The sequence below is a fragment of the Ostrea edulis genome, chromosome 7, assembly GCF_947568905.1.
Source record: "Ostrea edulis chromosome 7, xbOstEdul1.1, whole genome shotgun sequence".
NCBI classification, from domain to species: domain Eukaryota; kingdom Metazoa; phylum Mollusca; class Bivalvia; order Ostreida; family Ostreidae; genus Ostrea; species Ostrea edulis.
In genome coordinates, this window is record NC_079170.1 from 14,173,320 (window position 1) to 14,183,431 (window position 10,112).

The 10,112-nt window shown below is 35.0% G+C and overlaps 1 pseudogene; it reads right to left on the minus strand.

Annotated features, from left to right (window-relative positions):
- Window positions 1–843: 843 nt before the first annotated feature.
- Window positions 844–2,661, minus strand: LOC125656705 (uncharacterized; annotated as a pseudogene).
- Window positions 2,662–10,112: the final 7,451 nt, after the last annotated feature.

A 10,112-nucleotide genomic window follows, 5' to 3' on the forward strand; every position in this document is an offset into this window, starting at 1 on the left:
ACAAGAAAGCTCGATTGGCACAGGACTTGAGATATTAGCGTAAACATGCGTGATGGCCAATAACAGAGATATGACCACCACCCCCCACCCCCCCCCCCCCGCCCGCACTCGGGCCCTGGAAAGGGTATTACATGTATAACATATTCTGAATAGGTCGGAAGGGAGAGTTGTATCCTATCGTTTTTCTGCAATTAACAAAGGCTCGGTTTTATTCCGTCCAATTTTATACGTAGATGAGTTTCGTGAAAGCATTCTCCAGACTTACACATCCTTTAAAATTAAACCGATTTTGCCTAGTTGGAAAACCCACACAATCCATGCGTCAAAAGGAAGAGAAAGCTCATTAGAAGGTACCAAAACAAAAGGAAGGAAGAAAGGTGGAAAATACACCCTATAAGCGAAAAAAGATAAATACTTATTGTTGGAGTGACCCCTGCACCATGGCCTTTGGACCATAAAGGACCGATCCCGATGCTCATTTTGTAGGATATCAAAAATAATTTTCATTGATGCATAACATGTATTCCATCTATGGTTCATGTTTTGAAAGGATTGTTTTCGTACCATCCCCTTCAGCTGAAATGTCCGGTTGTTGAAAGGATATGCTGATTAGATATATATCCCAGTAAATAAAAGACACCATAGAATCATCCATACTGACCAAAGATTTCATTAGCAAATTAACTAGACACCTTAATGATAAACGGGATGACTTCCGCTTCTCCACTTACAACTCTTCGTCGTTGTATGGTATTCTTTACAAATATGACTTCACGCTGTATTTCATTTTTTTCTGTAAGTTGTTTTACTATTCCCATATAATAGATAATTACTGGATGTACCTTACAGTACCGACCATTCACTGTCTTGTTCATATTCAACACACATATTGTGTACAGGATGAATTATTCTTGGTTTATCGTCCACTGCAGATGGACATCTTCCTTGGAATACCACTCTCTCATCCTGAGAGACGACGAAATACGGTGACCTTTCTCGACCTTTCCAGGGGTTGGCCTTAACCCCTGGAAAGGTCGAAAGGTCTGGTGATCCTTTACAGCTCGGGGAAGCGGACGTGACATGGAATACAGTGAGCAGATTTACAGTGGTTGTCTTCATAGTCACCTGTAATAAAAACAACGTTTTATCTAGCTGAATTTCATGTATATTCTGATAGATTCAAGTCAGGTTGCGTTGCCCTCCGGGAATATGATTTTTCTTGGTTGAATAGATATCCATACCTCCCTCACTAGCATGCAATGAAACGTTTATTATATCGAAACAAAGCAAGACTACAAAAGTGCATTTGAAATTGGAGTCACGGCATGTAGCTGAGATCGCCCTAACGGTAACACCGCGCCGTTAACGCATTACGGTAGAAGGTACAAACAACGAAACACACTGATAATCAGATATGATAACCAGTTTTTGTATTTCCATTCTCCTTGAATGTTGATTCACATGCTTGTTTTTGTATCAACCAAAACCAGGCGATTTAACTGTATATCAGAGACCCGCATATTTCATACCTTATGAACTATGAAAGTACAATGAGTCAGAGTTATTGTGACGTCACAATAAACTGTGTCTACCTTGCCGTAAAATATATGAAAAATGCACAAGGTTGCCCTAAAGGTAAATATTTATAGGTTATAGACTTTGTATGGGAAAATATGACTACCGAGTTTTTTGGCGTTACACGGACCGAGCTTGGGAAGTCCGTCCGCGACACAAGAACGAGGTTGTCATATTTTCCCATACAAAGTTTATAACCTTCTTATTATATACTTTCAATTTCATTTAGAAACTAACACTGATTTAGTTTTAACAATTTCTTTATTGGTTTAACTGAGTAAAAGATGAAAAACACGAAAAAAAATGAAAATTAACGACGTAGTAATTTGCTTGGTATTGATTGTGACGTATTGTTTGCGGGCCGGAATGTTTCCGGGCATATATCGTGTGATATATGCCCGCGAACTTTTAAAGAAAACAGAACAGATGAAATTGAAAGTATATAATAAGGTGGGGATATATGACGTTTGAGAGGGAGATATGAAGTGTTGTCATCCCTAGTACGCGACTGTCTAGACCAATCAGAGTACGTGTTGCATAGAATTATCATACTGAGGTATAATGATATAACTTACAAGCAATATTTGGTTCATATCGAGTTCCACTCTGCACCATGCTGAAATGATCACATCTCTGGGATTCGACATCAAACAATAGTGGAAAGGGACATTCTTTGACTTGGTTGATCAGAAGATATCTCATCACCACAGTCGTACTATTTTGCACAGTTTCCTGTATATTCTAACTTCTTGTCGGGTGTCAATTTACACATTCCTTCGGCAGGTTTGAGCATATTTACGCTACTCAAATTACCACAATTATTGAAAGCGCGATTCAGCCATTATATCAAATTACACCTTTCTAAATGGAATAGTCATTGAAATTAGTATACAATCTATATATGTACATGTTATAAGTTGAATAAACAATGTAATTTCTTTAATTACATAGATCATTTTGTGAACCTTTGGGAACACACGGTCGGGTAGCTGTGTTTACTATTTGGTCATCCGGGCACTTGGAGGATAATTCTTTGTCATCTTTAAGAATGTAAAACTTGGAACAGTCTTCTGTGTTCACCCGGTTTTATATAACACAGAGGATTCTGCGATCTAGTATAACGTAGAACAAATGCTGGGTATAAATACGACTTTCATACTTCTTCTGAAATTAAAGAAAGTTGAGAGTAAGGTGCGAAGTAAGTTGGTTTGTACCGTATATTTAGCTTAGATTGTGTCTGTATTTATAAAGTATTCCATCCTACGTCTAAAGTCGGTTTACATAGTAGGTGTTTTATCAGCAAACTTTTGACCAGTTTAGAGAGCGTGTCGGAAGAGAACTTTCTAGGACATGGTGAAACGCTCGAGTAACTTTCTCCGTCTCATACTTTCAGTCATGACCTCTTAATGTTCAGGACGGTGCCGGGTGACAAATGCCTTGATTATCATGTTGGGAATTTGGGCGTTTTCTTATTATCGTCATGTTGATAGCGTTCCATTTACAGACTTTATATGTTTCAATAACTATGGAGGTAGATATATAGAGAGTGAATAGATCCCTTCACTAATTATTTACTTTGCATTTTGTTTCTGTTTCACCCCTTCTGTTCTAAATATATTTCGCAATTACTAGAATACTTTACCATTGGAAGTATGTCAAACACGATCAGCAGGGTTATGGACATAGCGGTATTGTCATAGAATTCAAAACAGCCAGCTTCATGATTTTGATGTTTTATTTTGTTTACTTACTTGAATGTGATTAGTTAATGTTGTGGGGGAATAACAAGGCAGTTCCGTACATGTAACTGACCTCAATGTTCACTCGTTAATTAATGAGTAATACATGTAGCATGTGTTTCAGGGCTAGTATGGAGAAAACTTTCTCGGGGATCTATATATGTTTTGTTTTTTTATATTTAGTGAATCTATCGCATATCACCATTTTGATTTGAAGACCCCATATTGGAGATAACGAAGAAAACTTTCTGCATATAACCACATATTTGACTAGTGAAAGATAAGTGATTTCTGCTATGAATTTGATAAAGAGAATGGGTCAATTGTAGGATTTTTTATACTTTATACTGTGGTTTATCCAGCAGTCCATGTTTGCCCAAATCTCCCATTGCTTATAAAAGTTATGAGATTGATCATTGTTCGTTATCTTCACCTTCCTTTCACTGTATATGAAAACAAGTAAAGATCAATTATTTCAATAACTACATATTATCCCATGAAAAAATTAGGAAAAATAGAATTTATATCAAATTAATGTGTCTAAAAATCAAATTGTGAGGATTTTAAAATTCATAACAATCTGGCCTTGAAAAATAGGGGGAAAATGAAATCAGTAGATTTGAGCCACTACTTTTAAATGAATGTTTTAATAAGAATCAATGAATACTTCAAATGTTAAATCATAGTAATAATTTTAACGTCATAATCATGAATAATTGCTTAACAATATGCTACGCGGTTACTATAAGGCAGATTATGCAAATCTTTACTCGGTTAAAATCCGCGGAATAACATGACGTCATAATTGAAATAAGTATATCACTAAGTATATATCAAATCCCGATGTTATTTTTATGTAAGTTTTATTTATGCATGAAATAAACCATACAACTACTAAGGTCCAAAGAAATATGGAATGTTATGCAGCTGTCGTGTAATCTGTGTCTGATCAATATGAAAGTAAACTGATGACGTTGTAACTATACATCGAGTGACGTTGACACATGTGAAGAATTCATTAAAGTGTACCGTGTAAATATCAACAAAATGTGGAGTATTTGAAATATATGACATGGGATAAATGGTATATATATGTGAAACGCGGAGAAGTTATTGATATTATGACTTCAGGTATGATGATTTCATTCATTTGACAACTTTGTTTAACGGAGAAAACATTCCATTTAGCATGTCGATTCGATTTTCCTCTGCCATACATTGAAATAAGACTGCAAAAGTAGCACACTATTCCGCATACTTTTATAGACTTTTTATACACAGTGTGAAAGGTCATAAACTAATGCACATGGTAATTACTGATAGAATTGTCTGTTAAGAAAACTTTTAAAGAAAACTGAATAACATCAGTGCAAAATGTAAAACATGGACTAGATGGTTTCGTGCTTAAATGTTTAATAATTATTTCTTACTGAAAGTGGTAGGATTCTATCAGTAATTTTGATATACTATGGGTGTCTTACCGTCATTATCGCCAGTTAGACCAATAGTTAAATCCTGGGGCAATGTGCTACTTTTCCATTTTCTATTAAGGTACGTTCATGATCTATTTATAACAGTCATGCAATGACGTCATACGAAAGTTTGTCATGTTGTTGTGATACAAACTGTTCTAAAGTTAGTAACTCCCCCTCTCTCTCTCTCTGTGTGTGTGTGTGTGGGACAAAATTTAAAAATAATGCAGTTTACGTACATAAATTGAGCATAACCTGCCTTAACATACCCGCATAGTTTTTCTATACATAGATTTAAGAATTATATCTCTTCGTCATCGTGACATCGGTAATTTAGATATACTATTACATATGCCATTTTACATACTATACTTCAAAACTGCACAGTTGTTCTAATGCGAACAATCTTGGATATCTAAAATGGCACTGGTATATTCTTTATTGCCTGAATGTCTTGCAATAAAAACATGAAAATGCACGCTTCTTATTTTATATTCATTAGACAAGAAAATGCAATGCTACACAGCCATACGGTCCGTTTTCTAAGGCTTTTAGTTTTAAAGAGCAAAATTGACAACCGCCGAGCCAGCTCCTTAGATTTGTGATCAGTACAAAGCCCTAGAAGGAATTTGTAATATGCCAGAAACATTCACCCATGATAAAGTAGGCCCTGGTTCCTCCTTGCCCAGAGCCCAGTTTCAGCCGAATTTTCCCGTTGTTCTAGCCATTACGTCGCTATTGATCTTGTTATCAATTCCAATGAAAGCCTCTGATGGTATTATTTTTGAAAAAATACATATTCATCACATTCAATATACTCCCAACCTAATTGAATGCATAATCATAATGAATAATGAGAAAGAGAGCATAATGTTTATAGTGAAGAAAACACTTTCATTTATACACGTTTTATATATGCATGTAAAACTTATACGGTACCAATTTCATGCACCAGATGCGCATTTCGATCAATAATGTCTCTTCAGTGATGCTCAACCGAAATGTTTGAAATCCGAAATAACAATGAAGTTTTAGAGTTACTTAAGGGAAAACATTGCATATAACAGTGCATATAACTATGTTACAATTATTCTAAATTTGCTCATATTGATTGTCCATAAATGTAACGTAATCAACATGTCGGTACGTGAAGAACACCTAAAATCCGATGACGATAATGAAGAAATGTGCTACCCGGGATCGCCCTAAACATAAACATTGCATGACTGAAAGTATGAAAGGAAGAAATTTACTCAAGCGTTTCATCATCTACTACAAGATTCACCTCCGCCGCCCTGTCTGAAATGGCCAACTGCATGTTTGCAAACCTCACACCTACAATGTAAACAGCGTTTAAACATGGATGGAATGTCTTATTTAAATGTAACGACGGAGCCTTGCCTTGATAACTCGTAATGAACAATTTTAGTTTACTTATTAAAGCAATACTAGCTTTCATTTTGGGGTCGAAAATTTTAGATGCAAAAGTGGGATTTACATTTTCAGTGAATGAAAAAACCTCGTTTGTTATCAATATATGTGCTAGAAAACCTATCCAGAGTCTCAGAATGAAGTAAAATTCTATTATTGTCATCCCATACAAATATCAGTTTCTATATAATGTTATGTATTCAATAGAATGGAAATCTTTATTTTGATAAAATATTAAACATAGTTTCAATCTCATCAAAGACTATGATTAAAAGTGCATACAAAACACTATTACAATATCTCACTTTTGCAACAACAAAAAAGTAATCGAATTTAGAGTTAATGTCACTTGAAGTTGCATACTTCATTTCTCTGATTTTATAAGAATCATGAAAGTCGTTGTAATGTCCGGCATTCATGCTACAATATACTGTATCGCAGAATTCCCTGTGTTATGTAAACCAGACACCGATTTTAGAGTGCACCCAGAAGATCGTACAAGTTTCACCTACTTAAGGATGGGAAAGAATTGTCCTTCAAGTTCCCAGATGATCATGTAGTGAACACAGCTAACAGATTCTGTGTTCGCAAAGATACACAAAATGATCTATGTAAGTAAAGAAATACCATATATATTCACCATACCGTATCGCGGGTCTTTCTGTAATGTGATAAGTTTGGCATATTTCAGGGGTTTGCTAACTTGCCGCCAATTTTAATAGCTTAATTTAAAGAATCGCACCTAGGATTGGGAGCAATACCAATTTTTTGGAAGTGTATTTTTCATTTCTATATTGAAGGAGAATTAAAACATTAAAAATAAAAACTGGTGTCGCAATGCTACAAGGTTCTAAACGTGACCTTTTACCACTTAAGATTGACTCAAGATTTACTTGATATGTCTGTTGGTGTAAACACAACACAAGCAACAAAAATAAATCATTACATGATAAAAATACATACATTTAATCATGTCGTCTAGCCATACGGATAAAACATAATTCTAGTAATAGAAATAGATAATGAACCTTTTGCACTTGAGATACGAAAATGATTCATGGTATCAAATTTGAGAGTTTACAAGGACATATAAGGAGTAATATCCATTTCTAATATTTCAGTTAATTTTCAAGATTTTGTCTTAAAATTTAAAATCGTACCAAAAACATGGAGATTAGAGACCAGACTTGTAAATTATTGACTTTTTATACAAAATTTCGAGTGAATTAAAATACGCCTTTTGATAATCGATGTTCTGTTTGGGAAAATATAGCAACCAAATTAATAAATTACAACAGTTGGACTAGTTCAAAGTCTCAACTACTTCTATTATAAATTACAAATCTGAAATACACGTGTAGGAGTATAAACAGAGAAGATATATTGGATGAATAGAAACTGTAATACAATGAACATTTAGAACTCTTTGATGAATCAATCCTTTCGCCACAAAATATAGTCCCTGCCAAACCCATTCAAAATTTGAATGGACATAAATGTTGTTCTCATCAAGCTCAGAAGCTAATTTCCTTAAACCCAAATTTGTCTGCAATCATAATAGGTATATTCACCAGAAAGATATATTTGTATAAAAGCTGTTTTGTGTCAAAGGTGCATGCATCGCTATCTAGTTTTGGGAGGTAAAAACCTACCTGTTTTTTATGTCAGTTGTTTGAGACTTTTACAGAAAAGTAACCACAATAATTCTACTCCATTTATCTGATTAAGATATAGGGCTCACGGCGGTCGACAGGGGGTATTGATGCTTACTTCCTCCTAGGCACTTGATCCCACCCCTGGTATATCCGTGGACAGTGTCTGTCCAACTCTCTATTTCGTATTGCTTATAGGAGTTGTGAGATTGATCACTGTTCGTTATCTTCACATTTCACAAAACAATGAGCGGATCGAGGATTGGGGAGGAAGAAATTTAAATTGTACAACATGTTGTGATGGTTGACATTTAATATATGAGCAAATGTGTATGAATGTTGAATATATGTTATGTATGGTGAACAAGTACCCTATTGCGATGCACTTCATGAATTGTTATGCTTTAATTTATACATAGTGTATTCTATTATACTCATATTCTCGGGATCAATGTCATAACATCATTTTTGTACGTGCTTACGTCACAATATGCCACAGCTCGGGGTAACCCTTCCGTCTATTTCATGTTACATGTAGAATGCTGTGTACGAGAAAAGAGAGAGGGGGACATTGTTGCCGAGAGTGTAAAGTTAGTAGAAATTGAAGAGGTTGAAATATTCACTGTGTCCAGATTGAGAGTGATAGACAGTCGCATAATCTAGACTATAGTCAATATGTATTTGCCGGTAAACATTGTTTTTATGAATGTATGACAACAATAAAACAAGAAAAGATTAAACCTGTCTGTTGTTCTTATATTAGCATCTGTCCAAACAACGGACAGACATGCCCGTTGCAATATGTTATTTATTTCACTTGACGAAGTCAAACAATTTGCCTCATTTACTTTAGATGTATACTATGGATTACGATGGGAATATGATTCTTAATGTTGCAGTGCATTGTAAAAAGCTAAGTATGTTACGTATAATTGATAAGAAATGTACATATACACAAAGGTTTCATGGTCTTTTATAATCTGAAATTCTAATTGAGGTATATAATCCTGACCACCTCAATTTTATTATTTTATGAAAAATACTGTCTGACGTGTTTCATACCGATTGTTAGACCGTTCTTGACACATTGATTTTGACTACGGATAACCCCATTTACGTGATCGTGATATAGGGCTTTAGGTGGATGTGACCGGTCGACAGGGGATTGTTACTCTTCCTAGGCATCTAATCCCACCTATGGTGTGTCCAGGCGTCAGTGTGTGACCAGCACTTTATTTTGTATTGCTTATAAGAGCTTCTCCATCGTTAACTTCCCATATTTATGTAGCTATATACCGTTATCACCTGCATATGGTTTTGATATATCCAAATTGATTTTATACCCAAGACAGTTTGTTCTACTTCTGGACAGTTTGTTTTTTAAATCCAAGCAGGCTACTGACAAACAAGATGATGATGCAGGGGTTCCGACAGTCTCGTTTAAAGTTATAACGATCTAGTTTGCCAATGCAACCTAGCATTGGGTCAAATGCTCTCGTACCAATTGTTAGGCCGTTCTTGACACACTGATTTTGACTACGGATAACTCCGTTAACCTGATCGAGATATAGGGCTCACGGCGGGTGTGACCGGTCGACAGGGGATTATAAATCATCCTAGGCACCTGATCCCAATTCTGGTATATCAAGGGGTCTGTATTTTCTAAACTCTCTATTTTGTATTGCTTGTAGAAGTTATGAGATTGCTTACTGTTCGTTATCTTCACCTTTCATGATTACTGTTCGTTATCGCTACTTTTCATGATAAATAGTTCTCAATACATTCAGCACAAAACAAATCGAAAGAGTATACGTGTGATGACGGTGACTCGTGATTTTGTCGAAAACTTTTGCACTAAACCCAGCAGTGCATGTTTTATCTAATTAGCATAACATGTTTAGAGTCAATAAACAGTAACAATCGCATGCTGTATCTATAACTTAAACATACTTATATATTTTCAAGACCACATGGGTTATACTTTACTACTAAACATACTTACATAATGACTGTCAAAGGTATTACTTAGTCTTTTCGTTTAATTTAAAATAATCACCGAACTTGGCACTTAGAAAGTATTTACGACCTACCAAATACTCTTCGAGCGAGAGAGGCATTGTGTGTTCCTTTACTGGCAGAAATGTAATACAAATAGTGTATTATTTTATTTAAAATGTGTAAAAACAAATATGTATAACATATGAAATAAAATAATAAATAAATAAAACAAATAAATACGGATA